Raw genomic sequence first — 23763 nt, forward strand, 5'->3', positions numbered from 1 at the left:
CTCGGCTCAGAAACAGTTGGAAACCCCTTTACGCCTCCTAAGGTTGGGTGATTGGATGAATCTGTCAGCTCTTGGTATTGAGTTAGAGTCTTTGGGCAGTTTGTGTTGTAGTACTTTGCCCATTTAATATTATTTAAGGTGTTTTTATCCCAGTTTCTTCTGTTCAGGAAGTCTGGAGTGGCTCTCTGTTTACAGGCTCCAGGTTTCTGAGTGAAATGGGTGTTTCCAATAGGTAAAGCCGAAACTGCCTAAAAACCAAGTATGGTTTGGCTTGGTTATTACTTTAGTGCCAGGAAAAGAATAGGCCAGGAAGAAGATGGAAGACATCATACTTACTCACAAGCTCTAACCTTCACTGTTACACTTAGAAGTTGCAAAATTCCCTTTTTGAGTGCAGGATATTTTATTTAAGCAGTTTAGCAGAGGCAACAAAACCCTCAATCGAGGTAGGAGAGGGGTACACTCAGGCCTGAGACTCAGTCCCATCCGGGCCATGACTGATGAAGCAGTGACCTCCAGCTCCTTTCCACTCTGGACGGAGTTTTCACTTCTTGGACATCTATAACAGGAAACCGTGAGGATGCCGGTATGAGGCTTGATTTTTAATACCTTCTAGCTCATCAATAAAGTGAAACCTAACCCTAGTCTTGATTAGGACTGTAGTGACGTGGTGGATATGAACAGCTTAAAGTCATTTGCAGAACCATCCAGGGCTTCGGTTACGCTCTCCGTGATGGGCCAAACCTTGGACTTTATGTTTAGGTGAAAAGTAAAAGCACTTAAAGGAAAACAATGTATTATTGGATGTTTGTCAATCTGAATCTTTAGCCTTTGGCTTAAGCTGATCTGACATCATGCACAAAGACTCAGACCTTCGAATGGAGGCCATCTGGTAATTTCCAGTCTTGGTGTAAGGCACAGCTGTCGAACTCCAGGCCTCGAGGGCCGGTGTCCTGCAGGTTTTAGATGTGTCCTTGATCCAACACAGTTTATTTAAATGGCTAAATGACCTCCTCAACATGTCTTGAAGTTCTCCAGAGGCCTGGTAATGAATTAATCATTTGATTCAGGTGTGTTGACCCAGGGGGAGATCTAAAACCTGCAGGACACCGGCCCTCGAGGCCTGGAGTTCGACACCCCTGGTGTAAGGAGTTCATTGTCACCACAAAGCATGTCCTTCCAGAAGCAGGTCAGATATTCTGTGTCCTGTTTGCTGGATAAAAACACGAGGCTGAGACCAGAACTTTCCTGACGATGGACCGAGTGACCTTCACCTGAGACCGGCCTGCACTCCTCTGAGTGACCAAACCCAAACCCAACCTGGACTCTAAACAGCCGGAGACTTGGTGCATGTTAGGAGGTTATTAGAAGCAGAAAGCCTGTCACTATAAAATGATCTGTAATATCCACCAAACCAGTTTGGACGACAGGAAACAGGAGGTCCGTCATCTGAGGAGAAGAGTGTCCCGTGAAATATGGGAACATGTCAAACCCACATTAGTGCGTCTCACTCTGTCCTGACAGGCTCGCAGAGATCTGAATCATTTTCCACTCCGTCTTCATCAGCTCTTCGTGTGTGACAGCTGTAATTCTTGGCTGTGTCACAGATGTTCTCTCTCTTACATTTCTGTAGTAAAGGCGTCGGGAGGGTGATGTTGGTTTCGATTTCAGAGCAGATTGATGGTTCAGCGTCCTCCTGGTGTCACGACCTTTTTGGCTAGTTGCTTCCAAAGACAGACGAGCTCAGACGCATGTGTGACTCACTTTAAACCTGTCGTGTCACCTCCGGCAGGCTGAATTTAACCTCCTAATATCCACCCATGACAACCTGTCTGTGATTAGGGTTAGTTTGATTAATGTCCAGCCATTTTTATATCATTTGTCCTTTCTTTTACCCAAATGGAAGATAAAAACTATATTTTTATCTAAAAATATTCTTAAAAATACACACACACACACATTTATATATATATAGCTCAGAGAAATAATCAAAGAACCTCCAAACTCATAAATATGCAAGAAGCTGCTTTTTTAGGCGGAGGACTGGATGATGGTGATCACAGACTCTGTGACTGGAGATGAGCACACCAGGACCACAGTCTGCTAACACTCACCATTCATTCCAGATCTTAGTTAAAGTACATCTGCTGCTCGTTTGCAGCTCCTTGTTTTCATTCTTTGGCTGCACTTGGGTCACATTTCAAAATGGTCCCTCTGGGCCTCTCACTTCACCCACTGCCTGAAACAAGCTGGTTTAGTCCCCCTGGCTCTTTAACCAACTCACTTCTGATCGGCTGCCGAGAAAGGAAAGTGGGTGGGGCTTCTGTGCCTGAGACAACCATATTAGGGATATTGACTCTCTATGACATCATACACATCAAAGATAGAAAAACCTGCGTGAAACTGAGTGTTCAGAGCTGTTTGCAGAGGTTACAGTACATACTCTGACCTCGTTATTAAAAACTTTGTCCATGTTTAATATGAACATCCAGCTTCACTGGAGCAGATATAGGACCAGCAGTGCGTCGGACATGCAGCACGTTGTATTTGGGACTTCTGAGCTGGATTTATAATATTTTATTCAGCAGCAGTGATAAAGATAAATGGTTAGTTGAGCTACAGTGCTGTGATGTTGTGCAGTATTTGCTGGGGTTGGCATGATTGCTTGTTTTTTTGATCAGTAACTGTGATTTTTGTTAAGCATACATACAAACACTGAATGATTGCAGCCTTTAAGGAGAGGACTTGATGCTTTTGTTTGTCTGAAGCTGTGACCTTGAGCTGTGAAAAAGCTTTTTTTCAGAAAAAAGATTTTTTTCTGCCACAGAGGACAGAAACGCTCACTGACGGCTGAAAGTAATCAGCAGACCTGCTTTTTATTACCACAGAGCCTGATGTCACCTCTGCGTCAGCAAACGGGACAGCGTGCAAAGAAAACGTGGCATAGTCCTTTAAGAGTATCGCCATGGAGACAGTGTGAAGGGGCGAGAGACGGCATGTGTCATAGAGAGAGAGGAGCGAGTGAGCTTAACCTAAAAGTGTATCGTCATGTAGACAGAGACAGAGAGAGAGAGAGAGAGAGAGAGTCAGCAGACCTTTCAATTATTTATGAGGCTCCTCTGGAAATGGTCTCTGCAACACACACACACACACACACACACACACACACACACACACTGGGTTGATGAACAGTCTAATGTAATGCGGTGGTGTGGCTGCAGCAGCCAAGCAGGATGGATGTCTCTGCTGCATTAACACTCCCATCAAACCCTCTGCAGCTCCAGCAGCTTCCTGCATCCACAACGCTTACCCCGTCAAAATAAGAGTCCCCACCTGTTTGTAAAGGATCAGTCCGTCCCTGCTTCGCCTGTGCAGGTGTGTTGATAAAGTATGGTGTTGTGATGTTTTCAGTTGAGAAAGTAAATCCAGAGCTGACTTTAATAAATCACAACTTTGTAAAGAGTCTGTGACCTACGAGGGAGTCACAGCCACACAGAAATGACCTCTGAGTATGAGGATAGTGAGTTAAATGAGACCGGCTTTGCATAAAATGTAACTAATCTATATAAGTAGAACAAACATAGTTTCTTTTTTCAGCATTAGGGTGAGACAGGGCGTTTCTAATTTTAGCGATATTGATCACATGAAAAAAAAAGCAGACCTACATATTTGTTTAATGTACTCGCTGAAGGAGATATTTAGTAAGATGAAAAAGGCCCGAGCACAGAACCCTGTGGAGCTCCTTTATTCATTCTGACAGATTCATAGTTTATTTTCTGCCTTTAGCTCAGAGGCAGACGGAAACAGTTTGCAGGTTTGATGCTGTTTTCTGCCCAAATCGGTCTCAGTTTATACTCTGTCATCTTTACTGACGTCTGTCTGCATGAACTTATGACTGGGAAGAGAAGAGCATCAGCACATAAAAGTGAACTTAAAAAGCTTTTAATACCTCATTAATTTAAGGTGCTGGGACATGAAGCGGTGACGAAGACCAGGTCTGGACGTGAGCTGAGCGTGCTCTGTAACAGAGTACAGTACAGAGGAGCCAATCACAGCATCACATAAATGAACGTCTGATGACTATATTGTTATGATTTTTCAGCACCTGACGCTGTCATTGCCCGGCTTTCCATGATTCGCAGTTCAGAATAAACCCAGAGCTTGATCCTCTGTCTGAAACCAGCTCCCCGCCCACTGAGCCAGCTTTTCTCTGATTGGCTGCTCCTCGCGTATGGCCATGTTAAAGATGCCCTCTCTTTGTGACATCATAGAGATCCAAGGATAGAAAAAAACTGTGAAACTATGTTTAGACAGATTACCGTACATACACTGAGCTGATTATAAGATGCTTTACATGGACGTACATTTATGATAAGGAGATGTGTGATCAGCAGACTGCAGGCACAGATTCAGCCTCAGCTTCTTCTCCTCTGGGTTCAGCTGCAGCTCTGAGCTCTGTTTTCCTTCCACCATGTTTCTTGCTGTGTTGTGCTGTGTTTTATTCTTCTTCTTCTCTGCCGTGCACCTAAAGGTTCTTATCTTTAATATAAACACAAAAAGAAGATCTCCAGAGAGATCGAGCCTGCTGACAGCTGATTGGTTCATTGATCACAGAGGGAAACGTGGATGCAGTGGGATGGACCATCTGTCCTTCAGTGCAGCACCCCCCCCCATCGTCACGCCCTGACGCCTGCTCTGTGCCCCCTGCTGGTCACACGGGGAACAGACTGCAGCAGCTCGAGGCTGCAGCTGAAAAACAAACACACATCCTCACTATCCGAGACAAAGGGAGGCTCGACGGGGCGAGTCCAGCTGGTGGTCAGCTGTTTGCTCTCAGCCAACGCTCTCCAATAATCAGAGGATATGAAGCTTCAAACATGACGATGGTGATGATGTACGTGTAAGCAGACTGAGCTCACAGAGGCTCTCAGCTCCAGTGGAGATTATTTTTATAGGAACCTTCATCATCAGAAGCAAATGTAGAGATGTGGAAGGTCACTGAGTGTTTATTTACTGATGTTAATTCAGATGAAGAGAATAACCTCGTCTTCACACTTTAAACTGCTGACATGAGTTCACTTTAAACACAGTTTAAAACTGTAATCAGTAATAAGGAGCTTTCACGTTTTGTCGTCTCGCCTGCTGCTCAGCTGTCAGCATGTTAGCAGAGGAAGGCTTTAAAGCTCTCTATGATGTCACAGAGATGGGATATCTTTACATGGTCATCATCTTCAGGTGTGCTCCACGCAGAAGCCCCTCCCACCTTCTGTTTAGTCTTTGAGTTTGTGAAGGGATGTGACTAAAACAGCTTGCTTCAGAACGAGGCTGCACCGAGGCTCGGTGTGAGATAAATAAAGATTATTTTGAACTTTAAGTCATGCAGAGCATCTCTGCTTTCTTAAATCAATACTGTGACATCACAGAGGACTTAACAACTAGAAAAAGATTTAGAAACAGGACTGAGAGGAGTTACAGATTCCAGCAGATGTCTGGTAGTCTTTGTTTTTGGCACAGCAGGGGGCCAAAGGGCTTACTGGGAGCCAGATGACCTCAAACACAGAATGGATACCAGAGGATTTCCAGTTTCTCTCTGAAGTTCATGTTTGAGTTCTTTTGACAAATCACAGGTGATCACGCAGGTAGATAAGAGGGCGTAGCCTTCCTGATTAAAGTCATCACCTCCCAGATTACAGGCCAGCTTAGATATTAAAGAACCAATTAACAGGATAGTATCCTGGGAGAATGACATAAATCATCAAATATAGCAAATAATGTAGATTTCAAAATAAATAGTAAATAAACCCGGTCCTAGTTGGTGTTTGGAGACAACCCACACGAGCCTTTGAGTGGAGCCGTGACAGATCCACACACAAACATACTGAGAGGAGAGGCTCCTGGCACTTCAAATACACCTGTGACTCCATGTTTTGAGCTTTTTTCTGTCATGTAGATTTCTTTGAGCTAGAAATGATTAAGTCTGCCTCCACAGACTGTATAGGTGCTTCACACGGACACAGGTACCTGCTAATCTGTTACATCCAATTAAAATCCTTGAATTTTACTCAAAAAAACTGGAGCTCAGACTTCATAGGTGGTCTGTTACCACAGTGACCTCACAGCAGCCACATTATTGGTCAGATGATGTCATTAAAAAGGCTCCAACAGCACAAAATCAGTCCAGAGGTCCCGTTCAGGTGAAGGCTAGCAGACAGCTAGCAGCTACACCCACCTGTGTCACCATCCACCTGTCAGTCAAAGAGGCCACGCCCCTAATAATGCAAACTGGAGTGTTATTGCTGTATTTGGTTCACCTGAGATCCTTCTCTCACTCCTCGTTATCTGGGGACTCGTACCTATTTTTAAAAGTTGGATTTAGCAGCTAAAATAAGAAACGGATGATGTTTTTAGAACTGAAAAACGAGCCGTTCGTGCTTCATAAACTTGCTGAGGTTTGGTTTACGCTGCTTTACATAACCAGGAGCTGCTGCAGAAACCAGCTGTGTAACCTGACCCCCCTCTGTGATTTATCAGGCCTGCAGCAAACAGTGACACAACTCATGCTCAGGACAGGAAATCATACTTAAAACTCACTCACGGACCGAGTGAGTCAAATGCGCAGCTGGGCGGGAACATGAACCTTCTGATGTCTGAAAACCTTCGAGGAGGCGACACGCGAGCGCTCGGTGTTTACTACGACTGCTGGCTGTTGTCAGCATTTCTCTCGGTATTAATGTACCAGCAGCTGCACGCGGTCACGTGGAGGCGTGTGCAGCAGGGGCACTCCTCTGAGCCTCTGACTGTGTTTAACAGTGACTGGCTCTCGGCGACAGATCCAGTGGCTGCCTCATCGATTAGTGTACTGATTGACTGACTAATTAACTGACTGGAGCTTCAGTCTCAGTCAGCTTTCTGCCTGCCATGACCCGTTATTACAGCCTGTTTCGGCGTCTGCTGTCCAGAGAGAGTAAAGGAGAGGAGGCCGATGAAGAGGAGGGCAGCATTCACAAAGAGAGCAGCCAGCAGGGTGAGTCCTCAGGAGACACGGCGCCCACCTGAGTCCTCTCTCATTCTTTAATACTCACTTTGTTTTGTAGTGATCAGAGCTGGTGAAAGCAGAGGAAGACTCACAACTCAGAATCATGATGTGATTTAACCTCACAGTCACCATGTCCGCCTCTATAATCTTATCATTTACTTTAAATAACAAAAATATGCACAAACATCTGTCCCTGAGTCAGGTCGCGCTGACTTCTTTTATGTTGCTTCTGTCTTTTGTTGCATGAAGCTGCAGAAACATCTTTTTCGGGGGGAGTTTATCTGAGAAGGTGTTTCTGATTCAGAATAGACTAAAGAGTTTTAGAGGCCACATTAGCTTTGGGAAGTTTTGGCCCCTTGTTTGTCTCCTTTTCGAAGCTGAACCCTGAAACTTTCCAGAAGAGTTTGAGATCGTCTTTCACAAACTGGTAAATGTGTTCTGGAAAATTCCTGGTGTGTTTTCAGCAGCAGGGTGGAGCAGCTGAGGGAAGTGCTTGATGGAGGTTTGCTAACAGGACGGGCATACATCAGAATGTCATCTGCAGATAAACTGACATTTAGTTCATGGAGGATGTTGTTAGCATAAATATCACAAATACATGAGATAAGAAGAGGTCTTCGTACAGAGCCTTGTGGTACACCATCATTTAAGTGTAAAATATGTCCAAAACCAGAGACGTCACAATAATCATGAACCTACATTCTGACTGTGACAGACCATCATAAAGCACGCAGCGAACCAGAGAAGAGAGATGTTGTTTCTCTGTAACTTCTTCTTTTACATGACAGAAACTGATATCCTGTTCAAGTTAACCAATCAAGAGTCTACCTCACATGGTTTTTGTGTTGTTATTGAGTTTTGGTCATTTTGCATTTGTTTGTCTGCCCAGTGTTTCCATGTCTGTTTTCCCAAACACAGTGGTAAAGCTGGATGTAGCTTCTGGGCTGTAAATGTGAAGTTTTACTGTTGACATTCATTCAAATGGCCACCAGGGCGGCGATATCTGTGGTTGCAGAAAGACTTCTGGTACTGTATATGTGTGAAGAAGGGGAAACGGCCCTCTGCCCTAAACTAGTTAGCCAATGAGCATGCAGTTTCACAGTCACCATCATGGGGAAAATGCTGTGCTTGAGGTGTCATAGCACAACTTTGCTAACCAGGTAGCGTCGCAGTGGGCGTGTCCATTTGTTATATTGCACGTGGCTCCTCCCTCTGTGCTCGTCTTCCTGTTAAGTGTTTGTCTTTTGGTTATTTCCTGTTGGTTTTCTCGTCATATTTCAGTTTTTACTTCCTGTCTGTCACATTATCTTCACCTGTGTCTCCGTTCCTGCCTGCTTCTTGTCCTGCATCATTGTTGTTTCTAAAACAATATTCTGTTTCGTCTCACTTTTTGTATTTTGCATTTATGTAAATACTTCAAGATTCAAGAAGGTTTGTTGTCATTTTGCAAGGTATTTATCAAAATCCACAGGCTGAAACAAAATGGGTAAAAAATAAGAATACAGTAATAAAAAAAAACCAAATGAAGGATAAATAACAATTAAACAGCAGCTTCTGTAAAAACTCGCTCAGCTAGCAGCGACCCTCTCACAGAGAGGGATCACTTCTTGGAGCTTGTGAGTTTTGGACGTTGTTGCCTCGTTGGAGGACTGCGCTGACGTGCATCTCTGTAGTCATCGCTTTGGTTGAATTCCCACAGTCCCTGTCTGCGGAGCCAAAGAGCCACCAACACACAGCACCAATCCCACATGTATCATGACAGGTCACCAGAGACTGTAACGTGGTAACAGCCTGCAGTCTGACTGTAAACCGTAGAAAAGAGGACAGCGAAGCAGAGACGGCTGATTTGTTGCAAACCAAGAAGACGATAAGTCAGGATAAAAGATAAGAGTGTGTGACGGGGGCGGGGGGGATTTTAATGTGAAAGTGTGAGGCTCTAAATATTTCACTCTTAAGTTTGGTCAAAGTGAAACAAAAGAAACGAGTTCACAAAGCTGTGAAATGATCTGAAAACAGAAAATCGATACATGTCGAATACGTCGACACATGTCATCAGCTGTTCTGTGTGAATAACACGGCACACCTGCTGCACCTGCTTTATTGTGTGTCTGATTGTGTTGGAGCTGTTGCAGGTCGAGGTCTCTGTGCTGCAAAAGAAAAGCAAATGACATGCAAACACCTGAGTGTGTGTGACTGCAGGGACACCACCTGTGCACACACACACACTTCAGTAAAACACCTGCTGCAGTGAAACCTGCGACTCGTATAAATGACAGAAAGTTCACAGAAAACATGAGATTTTTCTCATGATGCGCTTCATGAGCAGGTGTGTTTTTTATAATGACGTTTAGTGTGTAGAGGAGTGCCGTCATTCAATCTTGTGAAATTGTTTCCCTGTGAAGTATCAAAAACCAGCTTCTGCAAATGTTACTGTGCGTCCTCGCCGTGTCCTCGCCGTGTCCTAACATGTCCCGTGTTCGTAGAAGATTATAAATATCAGCGTCAAGGTCTCGGTGTCTCACACCTTCATCAGCTGATGACTGACAGATTCTCACATCACCAAAATATCTGCTTATATATAAACACACAAACCCATCAGCTGCTCTGCAGCAGGACAGAAACCTGTCGTGCTTCGGTTAGAGACAGCAGGAAGTCTCATTGTTAAACCTCACATCAGGACTCCAGGTGTCCCCCCTCCAATAACCAGTCCTGATGTTTTTGGTTCCCAGGAATAAGCTGCAGTTCCTCTAACGTCCACTGGGGGTGTCAGTCCCCCCAGACTCCCGTATTAAACCGTTCCAGCAGAACTAAACATGTTTACAACCTGATAAAACAAACTGGTTTCGTCTCTAGAGATCATTGCCTGTTTATAATTACCATTTTTAGGGGCGTGGCCTGTTTGACTCGAGGTTTCCAGCAGTTTGCAGAAGCTTCTGTGACTTTATTTGAAAGTTTTCCAAGCTCATCCTCTGACAGCTGGGAGACGAGCTGAAGCGACAGGCTGATAAAACACACAGAGTTTATTCCAACAGCCCAGAGCTGAAGGCATGATGATTCACGGGCGGAGCATCCACAGTGACAATAAGGCACATCTCTAAACTGAAAAACTCCCTGCTGAATTACTTTGGATAAGTGTGCCTAATAAACTGACAGTGCGGGGGAGACTCTGGGTCAGTTTTCTTGGAGCCTTCTCGTTTTAGTTTTGAGTTTCTGTGTCAAACAAAAAGCAGCGAGAGCAACATTTAAAGGCCTGTGACAGAAACAGAACATGCTAACTAAAATTAGCCCACACACTGTGTGTGTGTGTGTGCGTGTGTGTGTGTGTGTGTGTGTTGTCTCCGTTATATTTACAGCTTCGTGTATTTCTGTCTGAGCAGCTGTTAGTCTGCTCGGCTCAGTCAGCACTTTGCATTTCTCTGCTCCGACCCGGAGACCCGTCTATATCAAGTGGGTCCGGACGGAATCAAGTAGAAATCGCGCACACACACACTTCTTTATATTTTGTAGGAAAATGTCAGTTATTAAAATAAATACAGACGCACAATATTCAGTATGAGCACCTTTATTCTTCAGCTCTCTGTTGTCCGGTTAAGCCGTCTCAGGAACACTTCTCCAGGCTTCTTGGAGGACATCCATCCTCTTTGGATGTTTCTCACACTGCTTCAGTGATGTGAGGTCCGGGCTCTGGGAGGCCGACCCATGACCGATGTGTGCGTTTCTATCCAGGTGTGCTTTCACTGCATTAACAGTGTGATTGGGATCATTGTGATGCTGAAAAATGAAGCTGCTGCCACTCAGATGTTTCCAGATGTTACTGCATGGTGGCTCAAACTCTGACTTTCTGACTTCATAATTCATCAGTTTTATCAAAGCTGTCCAACACCGCTGACTGACACGCAGCCCAAACCATGACAGAGTCTCCACCGTGTTTCTCAGATGTCTGTAGCCTCTTTGATGGACCTCCTCCTGACCTCCTCCTGACCTTGATGTGCGTCCATCTCTCCATCAGACCTGTTCCTCTGCTCAGTGAAGCGACTTCCTGACAGCCGTCCTTCCACTGAGAGCATCTCTGATGAAGCTTCAGTGAAACAGCAGATCACCGTCTCTCAGCTCCTGTGTCAGGTCTTCCAGGTCTGCTGTAGATTTTTAGTTTTTCAGACTGGATCACGTGGGTCAAACTGAAGGAGAAGCAGAAAGGCTCTTTCATCACAAATTTATGCACCTTCAGCATCATGTGGAGGGAACACATCACTGCTTGGTCGGCAGGTGTGAAGCGCTCGTCACAGATTTATCTTTCATGTTGACTTCCTGTTTCTAATTCAGTTTGGTTTCTGATAGTTTCCAGAGTTGGTTTCTTTTTTTCAGCTCCGTTTTTATTGTTTTACAGTTTTTACATCCTCAGTTCTAGTTTAATCTCATAAACCCACATTTTACTCACAGTAGAGGAAACACTGTGAGCTCATTTTGAATTTGACGGCAGAAACGCCTCTTAGGACTTTGGATATCTGATCATCTGCAGTAAATAATAACGTTTCAGGACAAAGCAGAGCCAGGACTGCTGAGCAGCTAGAATCCTCCATCAGTGCCATAAACCTGCATTCTATCTTGAGGCCACCAGATGGTGATAGCTGTGGTTGCGGTCGGCAAGAAAGCAGCTTTTCTGACTTGAACACGTTTTTGTGGGCTCATCCACTTTCAGTCACACTGAATAAAAAGTTGAATCTGTTTCATAAATCTCTGTCACGCCATTGTTTGAGTCATCCTCTGCATGCTGATTGGCTGAAGGCTGGTCAATCACAAGTCCAAGATTCACAGTTATAGAAACCATCAGTGTGACAGTCACAGAACCCCTGCAGGTTAAACTTCAGCAGGTGTCCTGCATCATAAACTCTAACATCTGAAACCAAATAAAAACAGATTATAAATTCAGTTCAGATGATTTTTAATTGTGCATTCTCTCGGTGCTGATACCAAACAAACGTGTGTGTGTGTGTGTGTGTGTGTGTGTGTGTGTGTGTGTGTGTGTGTGTGTGTGTGCGCAGTGCTGACATGGCATCTCTATAACTAAATTACTCGAGTGACGTTGGACATGTTACTGAAAATGACTTTTTAGCTGATGGAGGAAGAGAAAGCTGACCTCGAGCTGCTGCTGTGCCTGAAAGTGTGGTTTAAAATGAGAACATGGAGTGTTTTCAGCTTCTCTTTTTAATCATTTAAAGTGGCTGACATGATGACATGAATGATTCACAATGACAGAAACATCGTCTGAAAACAGGAGCTGAGGAAGAGGAGCTGTAGAAGGGTCTCTGTCTCCCTCTGCTGGGCACAGTCGGCATCTCCTCCTCCTCCATGAGACTGAGAGGAAACGCACAGCAACAGCAACAAATACAGAGGACAGCTGCAAACTACATTTGTCACTATGAAAATAACTGCGGATGTGAACCACAGAAATCAGGTGAGATGTGACCAGCAGAGGTCTGAGAAAGGAGCTCAGGTGGAGGTGGGCGTCTGCAGAGACTCGTGAACTGAACCCTCCGGATGATTCAGCAGATGTGGTGGTAAACGTTTGTTCCAGGTCAGAAAAAAGGTTTTAATCCTGATTTCAGTTAAACTTTTGGTGATTTTTGTAGGTGTAGTGTTTATTGTGACGAATGCTTCAGATTTATGTGAATCTGAATCTTTTTGGTTTCTTTGTCTTTTTGATTGTGTTTGATCTGTTGAGTTTTTTTGTCTTTTTAACTGTGAGGTCTGCACCTGACCCTTGGAGAGGGGGAACCTCTGTAACATCCACCAGTTGACCTGTTTAGGGTTAGGAGTTCTTTCTAGTAGACAGTGAACGCCACACCCCACTTCAGGGCTCAGTAATGTGGAGAAAGAGGAAACAGGAAAACTTCAAGATGAACAGAAACGCTCCAGGCTCTGAGAGTTAGGGTTCGGCTTTAAGACTGAGTGACTGAGGGTGGAGTTAGGTCTACATCACCCCCTTTCTACTGAATTTTCACCCACTTGGAATAATTTGGAACCGCAAAATGAATTTAAGAAATGTCATCTGAAAAGCAACATCTTGTTTTTGAAGATTTGTTTTTTTGCACTCTAACGTTAGAAGGTTCAGCAGAGACCCGTCTGATGCTAAATCCACAGCATGGAGGTAAAAGTGAATGTGGTGTAAAGCACTTTGGCTGAAAAAAACTAGAAAGGGGTTTTATATTCCAATCGCCTCAAAGCTGAGGCGAGGTTAACCCTTCCTGCTTCACTGCGTTCACGTTAGCTTAAACGTATGGGCAGAAATCTGTGCCATCAGAAACTGAATTTGAATAAGTTAAATTTGAATTTGAATTGCTCAGATTGAATCTGAATTGTAACTTGAATAAATGCTTTTGAAAACTGAATTTGAATTAGTCTAATTTGAAATTGAATTTATGGTTTGAAAATGATCATCACTAAATTGAAATTGAATTTTATATATTGAAAATGAATTCATTTGCTTTGAAACTGCATTTTATCCTTTACAAATTCAGCTCTCGAATAATTTCAGTTTCACTCTCACCATTCAGTTTCAGTTCTACAATTCAATTTCAGTTCCAAAATTCAGTTTTTTGGAACTTACTTCTGGTTCCGGTTCAAGCGCAGATTAATAGAACTACGTTTTACTAGCGGACTGAAACTGTTACTGACGGGAATCTACAGCGTCTTGAGCTGAATTAAGACTTCAGAAGTCATTCGTCATGTCGAATGACCAGCGGATAAACTCTCAGGTTGGTAATAAATGTATTACATGTATAAGAACAAGCGTCATGTTAACAAATGATAGCCGTACAGTAACTTTTATGCTTATTGTAGCTGTTAGCTAAAAACGCTAATTTAGCCTAGTTTGCCCTGGATTCAGCTTTGACAAACAAATATGATCGACTGTTTCTAGTAGAAATCCAAAGTTGTCATCTTGTACCCTGTCAGAGCCCTGTATGCTTGCAGAGACCCCTACAGTAGGGAAACATGCAAAACAGCGTCCAAACCTTTGTATTTGAGCTTTATTTATGTCTTACACAGCATCCCAACTCTTTAGCTAACTTAATAACTTTAGCTAAAGTGAATAGTTAGTCTAATTCATTAGTGCAGCATTACTGGATCACCTCTGTTTGAAGTGATATAATATGATATACAACTATCACTGATGCAGCAAACTTTGTAAATAAACAAACAACACTTCTCATTCTCTAAACGTTTGGCCACAGCTGTAGATTATATTATCAGTGCTTGTTCACTCTTGACAATAATTACATTTCTAAATTCTCTTTGTGCATTTACAGGTAAACAATATCTAATATTTTATCTAAATGTCTGCTTTGTCTTTGAAAAGGTGAAGAGCCTGAGGCCGGTGACAGTCCCGTTCTACTCCAAGTACATCCTTACGGTGGCTCACAGGACAAGGCCACATTCCTGTCCTGCCAGAAGAGAAGAGAAACTTCAGAGTCTTCATGCAGTTCAACCACACCTGTCATATTCCATATGACAGGGGTCTCAAACTCCAGTCCTCGAGGGATGCATGCAACTTTTCTATGTGTCCCTGGTGCAACACACCTTAATACAATTAGTAGGTCATTAGCAAGAGTATAGAACTTGACTGCATGCTGAGGTGGCAGCCCCTAACCCTACCTACTCAAGTAAATTTAAGTAAATATATGTATTTGGAAACATATACTTCTAAAATACTTTTATTGCACCATGTTCATTCACTCATGAGCTGCTGTAACGTGAATCAAATGGCTGAATTGCCAACTCAGCATGCAGTCAAGTTCTATACTCTTGCTAATGACCTACTAGGTGTGTTGCAACAGGGACACATGGAAAAGTTGCAGGACAGCGGCCCTCGAGGACTGGAGTTTGAGACCCCTGCCGTATGGTGTTCATGCAGTTTTCTACCCCACAGTTACAGCATGTCTGACTGCCTGTTCAGGATATGCAAAAATATATGATGAGTTTAAGCATGTGATGACAAAGGCCTTCCATTATGGTGTTTGTCATCACGTCACAGACATCTGGATGATCATTTGGAATAAACAAAAAACTTGTTACTTCATCTTTTATCTTTATTATTATTATTATTGTTCTTATTTTACATTTACTTTTAGGTGGGTATCTATCTATATATTACAAGTATGGTTGTCATAGCAACAATTAGATGAGTAGTCAGCTAGATGAGTCAGCAGTTAGCATCAGACAAGCTAGCTGGAACTACAGGTACTGTTGACGTATAACAGGCTGAATTTTTCCCACCTGTACAGGCAGCCACCGTGCTCTCTCGCAGTATTTACATAATGTCGTTTGAATGGCCAGTGCTTCAAAAGTTAAATCTCAACGTTGGCTGCAAGCAACACGTCCAGAATTCAGTTTGGCAGCATGTGACGAGACCTCGCTGACAGTGAATAAGAAGCAGCCGTATCAGCATGAGCTTTGGCTGTTCAATTCTTCTTCTGTGGTGTTTATTCAGGAGGAAAGTCACGGGTGGATGTGAACCTCTTCAGATCCACCAGGCCGCGGGATGTAGAGAAGCTGCTTTGTGTCCATGTTCAAGACGATAAATAGTTCAGCTGAATCTCCTGAGTTAGTGATTCAGCATGGGCCCGGGCATTTTGACTAGAGACCGGCCCCCCAGGTATTAAAGCCATAAAGCCTTTGAATGAAAACAGACGCTGTTGTGACAGTAATGTACGCTGTCTTGTTGGTATATGTATCATTTCTATACATTTTATGTCAGATAAAAATTTTGGTTGTAAGATTCAGATAATTATTTAATAAAAGCGAGACATTTTAAATGAGAATAAGAAAGAAAAGTATTTCTTTGTGCCCCCCTCTCCCTGTTAATGCCCTACCTGGCCCCCTGGCAACACTTTGCTAGACCCACCCCTGCACAGTTACCAGCTGTCAGCTACACAGAAAAGGATCCTGGTGTTATTTGTCTCTCAGAAACAGTTCATAACTTCCCTTCAACTCATTCATGTCACCTAAAAGGTAAACCTGTTTCTCCATCACCTGTTCAGCTCTGATGATTCAGTAAGGACATCTCCTGGTTTCATCTTCATGTTTCCCTCTCACCACATATCCAAACCGACATCATGACCAGCAGCTTTACAGCTGTGGCTCCAGCAAACATCAGCTGATACTAGAAATTAATATTAAATAAATTCTAACAACAGCTGATCAAGCTTAAACGTGCTGCTGTTGTTTAGCGCGACATCCGCTGGTTTCCTCTTTCTGGTGCAAAGTGGGCGATAAACAAACAAGAGAGAAAAGCCGATCAGCTGATCATTGATCAGTTTCATGATTGAAGTAGCAACAGGAGAGGGAGGGGGAGAGAATGAGAGAAGAAGAGGCAGCTGTGCAGCAAAGACACAGAATAAATCCAGCTTTGTGTCTTTTTCCATTCTAGCTGAAGTTCGGGACAAACTGTATTCCTTTTCACCTCAATACGAAACGCGTAATATTTTCTCTGAATACGAGATGATTCCGTTTTTTACGGGATGGTTGGAAACTCTACTAACTAACCTTATGAATAAAATAAAGTTCACTATCAGTAACATCATAGCACCCACCCAGCTGTATAGAAACTCCGTCATGCTAGCTAGCACGCAGTACGAGTTATTGTAACTGACTGTAAAAAGTCAGCACAACGAAAATAAACTCCACCTAAACTTGGTTTATATCTGACCCAGATAGACTGCAGGTCATAACTTCTTACCTGAAGTTCAGTTCACCTGACACTCGGACCGGCGGCCGCCTCGGGTCTCTCCTCCTCCTGCCTCCCCTTTCCCTCATTCACCTGCTGGCCGCTGTGGAAGCTCCGCCACAGCCACCACCAAACAACTGACTTATTTTTACACATCGACCAGCATCTGGACCATCCACCACCTCTCATTGTTTATATGCAAAAAAATACAAAATATACAAAAAAATATGTATCATCGGCCCATAAAAACGAAAAATCACCATCGGCCCACCGGGCATTTAGCCATGCATGTGATCATTCAAGCCTCGATACGGCATCACACTAACTCCACCTCATTAAAATATTTTATATTTATATATGTATATGTAAAAAACATAATCTCTTACACAATCCAAGTGTTTACGGCCTATTTCCAAATCAGGAAAAAGTTACTTTAATGTTTCTTTAACAGAAGTAAAAGCAGGTTTAAGGTAAAAGTGGAAAAAATACAAACATCAACTTTATATCCAAACATTAAAATCCAAAACAAGAAGAAAACAGATTCAAAAAACTTTATGAAACTGATTCCTCCCCACAGACTCAAACCTGCAGTTAACCTGACATCCAGCAGATGGCAGCGTCTCTCCAGTGAACAGAGCCCGTTTACTGAGACAGAAATATTCAAATGTTATCAAATTTATATTACATAACACTTAAAACGAATCAGAGTGTCCATATAAAAAAAACCAACCCTTTTCCTGCTTTTCACAGAGGAAAAAATTCCAAACTTTCTTTCTGCATTCCCATGGAATGACCAAATAAACACGTTTACAGTTCTTCAAACATCATTTCTATTATCCATTAAGTCAAAATCAATAAATTACACGTGTTACATAAAACCTCACTGTTACGTAAAGCACATCGCATATGAAGTGCTGCTGTTTTTAATAAATCAGATTCATGTTGTTGTAGATGCAGCCAGAGTCCAGTCTGACTGCACCTCTGAGCCTGCTCACACCGTTCTGGACGTGTCATTCACGCCGTCCTATAAAGTCGTTTGAATCCCGCTTCTTGGATCATCTCTGTGATGGCGGGCCGGCTTTCTGAGCATCGTTTTTGTGTTTGTTATGAGCGGTGAGTCATCGGCAGGAGAAATGGCAGATTTTTAAAAATATATCGCTGTGTGCACGCTCGGCGTGAAACAATAGACGGAGGAACAATACGTGCTGCTGTTAACATTTTGAACATCCAGCGGCCGTCCTCTGTGCCGCCCACGCCGCTGTTTGTTGGAGTCTTTCCTCAGTTTTGGGCTGAATATGTCTCTGATGGACCTGGAATAGATTTTTTTCCAGGTTATTTTTGAAAACACCTCCCGTCTCATACTTACTGTCTTCCTGCAAGTAAATCCCAGAGCTGTCCTGGTTCATCGTAGCGGTCTTTTGATCTCGCTTTGCACATCTTCCTTGTTCCTGTTTTCTCGTGTTTCCTGTGTTCACTCTCTCTGTAGCTCTCTGATTTTTTTCTACTTCCTGCTTTCCCTCCTTTTCTCACAGTGCTTATTGTTTTGATTATGTTCACCTGTGCCTTACTTTCCCTCATCTTTTGTTTCTTTTAGAACCTAATAATTTATCTCTTGCTTACTTTCTTGGTCCCTTCCTTCCTCAGTTTACAGGTTCGATCCTTGATTAAGTTCACCTGTGCCTCACTCGTGTCACACTATCTCTCTCTCCTTCTTCTTTTCCTGCTGTGGTTGTTGTCCTTATCGAGTTTACCTGTTCCACATTCTCACCTTTCTGTTTAGAACAACACATTCATACCACAGTGTTTAATCGTTGTTGGTTTGTTATTGGTCCCTATTTCAGTTATTTATGTTTGGTCAGTCTAACGTCTTTATTACAGGATAACAGTGAGAGCAGAGGTTTGCAGCTTAGTGGGTTTAAACGACCTTTTGCTGTGAGTCACCGCTCAGCCAGACTCTGTGGTTAACACACTGTGTTGGGCAGAAGACAAATGCAGTATTAAATACATATATTCAGTCTGAGAGGTTCTCTCATACCATGAGCAACCTGTGTACTGAGTTTGTAGTGTGTACTGCGAGTACTGTGTGTACTGCGAGTACTGTGTGTACTGCGAGTACTGTGTGTACTGCGAGTACTGTGTGTACTGTGTTCTCTGGCAGTTTAATGGTGTTGCTGTTGTTTAAGTGCCCTGCTGACATTCTCCTGCCCTCTGATGAGGCAGTCTGTCTATTGATCAGGAAACATACCTGAACTGTACCCGCACACACACACACACACACACACCTGCTGGGTGTTAATGAGCCGTGGGATCGATTGTGGTGCTGCCACAGTGGATTTCCTGTCCTTCGGTCCTGGACTCTCCCAGGTATGAACCTATCACACTTACATTATTCAGCAGATATCGAACCTGCGACCATCAGGGCCAGGACAGGTCAGTGATGTCATACAGGTGTTTGTCTACAGTGAACAGTTGGAGGATAAATATCAACATTAGCAAGCTAATAGTTTGACAGTCGTCTTTTTAAGTCCCTGATGCAGGCTGATGAGTCGATGTAGACCAAACAAAACCTGAATTAAACTCATCTGTCCTGACATCAATTATACAAACGACACAAAGTACTAAAAGTGTATAAAAAAGAACAAAAAGGTTTGGTTTAGCTTAAAGCTGCAGTTCCTCCAATGACCACATACATAGAAATCGGTAACTTCCGTCTCCTCCTGTGACCACCTTCTTATCCCAGCTGGGTGTCTGGGGGACGTACATATTGATGGCTTGGATCTTATTCAGCTTCTCAGCACGTGTCACCTTCGCTCTTACAGTCCGAATGACATCCTGATGTCCTCACTGCAGATCCTGATTATGTGGATCGCTGAGTCGATGCCTCGCTCTATCGTGGCGTACAGACTTAAGTCGTCCACGTACAGGAGGTGACTGATGGTCACTCCACTCCTGAATCTATATGTGTCTCTGCTTTTGATGAACACTGGTCTATGGAGAACACTGGGGGGGACGGTACTTCGTATCTTTGTATCTTCCACACTTGCGTGGTTGCCTTGGAGTTGGCCTCCAGTGTTTTCTTTACTATGATTTTTCCGTACTCTTGGCAGGCTTCCACATGTTCACCAATCAATAGAAAGTGGGCTTTTAAGGAGTGGAGGAGCTACAAGGAGATGTGCGATGTGCTAGACTAAAACTTGTGAAGAGCTGGATTTAGCCCACAGACCTCAAGCTTCAGTGTCAGAGAACTGGGTTAAGAGATTTAGAGGTAGACATGAGGCTTGCACATCTCCTCTCAAAAAAGCATTTTCATTTGTTTCTACAGATATCGGAAAGCAGTAAGTTAATAACTACACAATCCTTTTAACGTCGAGTGAGTCAGACATTGTTGACCTGATCTGGACAGGATAACTGGCAGCGTCAGGATCTGATAATCAGAGTGAGCGATGGAGACGTTTCTCCTCCCTCAGTCCCACTGAGCAGGTATGAGGACGCAAATACACTACAGTAATTAAAGACGCTGACCTGTTTTTTTTTTTTTTTTTCTGCGAGAGTGTAGGCCTACATTCAGCATGATGGTGCGTTCACTGACACGTGCGCACCCGGTTAGTGACGAAGTTAATCCCATTCAGTTTCACTTCAGTGCGTGAGCCATGGCTCCTGCTGGACGCCTCAGCCTCAGGTCCAGAGACAAACCAAAGAGAGGTGGAGCGTTTGTCTTTAACGGCACTGAAATGACCTGTTTGCTGAAAGTGTTTCACACTTCTCACCGGGTCAAACTGCAGGATTTCACTCTTCAGAAAGAAAAATCAGATGATCTGGGTCAGAACCAGATCCTAAAACCCCCAAAATTTGCTTTAATCAGCAGATTTAACAGGAGAATAGCAGCAGCAGCTCAGTACGCCGTATTATTAGGTCAGTCACAAAGGAAGCAAAGCCAGGAAAGACACACAAAACGATAAAAGGAAGGACAAAGAAACTGAACAGAGACAGAACCAACATCAGTCCAATCATAGCAAAGACCAAAGGACAGAAAACCTGCAGCGCATGTCTGGTTTGATGCTCTGGCCAAATGTTTTCTAGATTTTTGAGTTTGTTGTGAGAAAAAGTTGCAGTGTGGCCACATTGCTCGAGCTGAGAAGGTGAAGATTTACACAGATAAAACTAAATGTGTTGGAAAATGATAGAGGTTTCCTTCAGGCTGAAGGGGAGTTTTCCCCAAAGTGAGCGATTTATGTAATAAGTGATGATAAAAACCAAAGGAGGATCGGGTCACGATAGTTTTGTGTTCGCCAAAAAATAACTAAAAAAGGTTACCCTGACCTGGGTTGAAAGCTAAACTGTAAATAAAGCTTTGACCACCAGGGGGCAGCAGTGTTTTAGCATAAGTGCCCACCCCCATAATAATAAGATCTTGTGGTCACCTGTCTTTAGCACAGTAGGTGTGGACGTCTGACTAAGAAGCCATTTGTGGGGTTTCAGGTACCTCACCACCTGTTAGGTGAGTTGTTTGAGCCGAACACTCAGATGCTCTGAGTTCTCGGTTTGGACTGATTACTGATAACACTGGGCCTATACATGCCCCTCGGTAGGCTTACAGAGCTGGTCAATCAGATGAAAGCTCACTTATCGGGAGGGCTTAAAGAAACTGTAATGTAATGTAAAGCTATGCCTTGGAGTACCAGAATAAAAATATGGATCTGTATTATTTTCCATTTACACATCAATGCAGAAACAACAAGGAAAGAATATAAACATGGTAATTAAAACACAAACATGCAGCTATTAACAGCTACTGGATGCCAGAAATATGACAGCAACCTTTAAAAAAGAAAAATGAAGCCAACACACAGGTCAGTCCCTCTAATGTCCACAGGGGCTCCAGAGTCAGTCCAAAAAGACTCCCACGATAAAATGTCCAACAGCAGAAATAAGCGCGTTTACAGCCTGACAGAAAAACTATTTTGGTCTCTATAAATCATTTCTTCCTTCGTAGGAACTGTACAGGGGACAATTTATTAATAACTCACCTGTTTAAATTGTATTAAGGTTTAAAGTTTGCATTAATAGATCCATTGGTGACACAGGCGGCTGTAGCTGCTAGCGGTCTGCTAGCTTCACCTGAACTGCACCTCTGGACTGTGTTTGTGCTGTTGGAGCCGTTTTAATGACATTATCTGACCAATAGCACGACTGCTGAGAGGTTAACTGTATTAACAAACAGTTGTAGAAGCAGTACTAGTAAGAGGTCTGAAATAAAGAGGCTTCAGTGGAAATCTTATGCCAAAGAATCATTTAACGAATCTAGAAAAAAGCTGTATTTTAATCCATATTTGAAATACTTGTTGTAGATTTATCTCTTTCATAATGAAGCTCAGACTCAGCCGTGTCCACAGAGCTGGGATCAGTTTTCTCTGGGTTTGTCTCCCCACCTGAGGCTGCAGCTTTCCAGCATTCACAGCGTGATCAGATGTGAAGCGATGAGTGAATCATTTCTGCTCTGAGCGCAGAACGACAGGACGGCGGGCTGAGTGTCAGATCACGTCGTTGCCGGCGGGCTCAGAGAGCGTTTCCTGACTTGGAGCAGATCTCACGGTTATTCAGCCCCGGCGACGTGTTCGTGAGCCGTGTGTGCTGCCGCTGTACAGATGCAGCGGGAATAAAGATGCCTTTATGTAACCCTGCAGTTGACTTCACAGCCTCTGACAGGAAATGTGAGCGCGGCACAGCAGAGAGGCTTCAGAGCAGAAACTGAGAGGTTGCAGAGCTCGACAATTTAACATGCACCTTGTTTCCGTTGTTTTAAACTGACTACATGCTTCATGGAAAAAGTGAAGACTTTTAATGCAGCACGTTTATCTGCTCCCTCCGTGAATAAATCAGAATCTCCTCAGGGCTTCTGCTCCACAATAAAACCCACAGCAGCAAGAGATGTGCCACAAATCACTGTTAAATAAGCCGTCTGCTATGTAGTAATATAAATGTAAATATCTGGTTTCATCAGGAATATGATCAGATGAGGAAAAGATCAGGATTTGTCTGAACATTTCTGTTTCCTGCACCCATCCATCCACCCCAACCTCCTCCATACAAAACCAAACAACCTCAAAGTGGATGGCACAACACAGAAGAGCTACTCTGCAGTCCGTTCACACCTACAGGCCAGTGGACACTCTTTCAATGATGAGGATGTACACATCCTGGACAGGGAGGAACGCTGGTTTGAGGGCGGAGTCAAGGAGGCCATTTACGTGAAAAGGGAAAGACCATCTCTGAATCGAGGAGGGGGCCTAAGGGTACATCTGTCACCATCTTACAATGCTGTGATTGCAGCCATTCCCCAACTCTCTGTGAATGGGACTCATGGCCATTGATGTCAATTTGCATTGTATTAATGATAAAGAAAGTGACCTCACAGCCCATTGTTCATTAGTGCTGCTGGTTTCAGTCATTGTGCAAATGTCCTGTTTATAATGTTGGAAACCTGCAGCTGAGACTGAAGAAGTCACCTAATGATGATGAAACGTTTCTCCCACTGAAACGTCCAGATGAGCAGAATCAACCTTTTGGGATTTACTTACCTGGATGATTGAGCGTGCATCAAGACACTCAGTATGCCTCAGTTTTTACCATAAAGGAGCAGCCCTGTGGGAGATCCGCCTCTTACAACAGACTTTCCTTCTCAAAGTTACACTAAGCTGCTTCTTAGGGGCAGGGATAGCTCAGTAGGTAGAATGGTGGCCCTATGATCGGAAGGTTGGGGGTTCGAATCCATTGAACGGCTACCCTGAGGTACCCCTGCGCGAGGTATTGTCCCCACACACTGCTCCCTGGGTGCTAGATTGGTGGCTGCCCACTGCTTCACTGAGTGAATGGGTCAAATGCAGAGAAGAATTTCCCCACGGGGATCAATAAAAGTTTTTTTTATTAATGTTCAAAATGATGAGGCCAGTCCTGCCTGAACTATGTGGCAATTTTCTAGAGAAGTGTGGTTGTTGCTAATAAT

The 23763-nt window shown here is 43.5% G+C and overlaps 1 protein-coding gene across 2 annotated transcripts in view; it reads left to right on the forward strand.

Annotated features, from left to right (window-relative positions):
• Positions 1-23763, forward strand: part of LOC134641733 (fibroblast growth factor 12-like) — a 48612-nt gene that overhangs the window by 9406 nt on the left and 15443 nt on the right. Inside the window, exon 1 of one of the 2 annotated variants that reach the window (XM_063494259.1) lies at positions 6924-7024. The exons of the other annotated variant lie outside the window; for it this stretch is intronic. The gene's annotated coding sequence lies outside the window, so the exon portion shown is untranslated. Of the gene's footprint in view, positions 1-6923; positions 7025-23763 lie in introns of those variants that run through there. 2 annotated transcript variants of the gene reach the window in all.

Source organism: Pelmatolapia mariae, linkage group LG14 (genome assembly GCF_036321145.2).
Source record: "Pelmatolapia mariae isolate MD_Pm_ZW linkage group LG14, Pm_UMD_F_2, whole genome shotgun sequence".
NCBI classification, from domain to species: domain Eukaryota; kingdom Metazoa; phylum Chordata; class Actinopteri; order Cichliformes; family Cichlidae; genus Pelmatolapia; species Pelmatolapia mariae.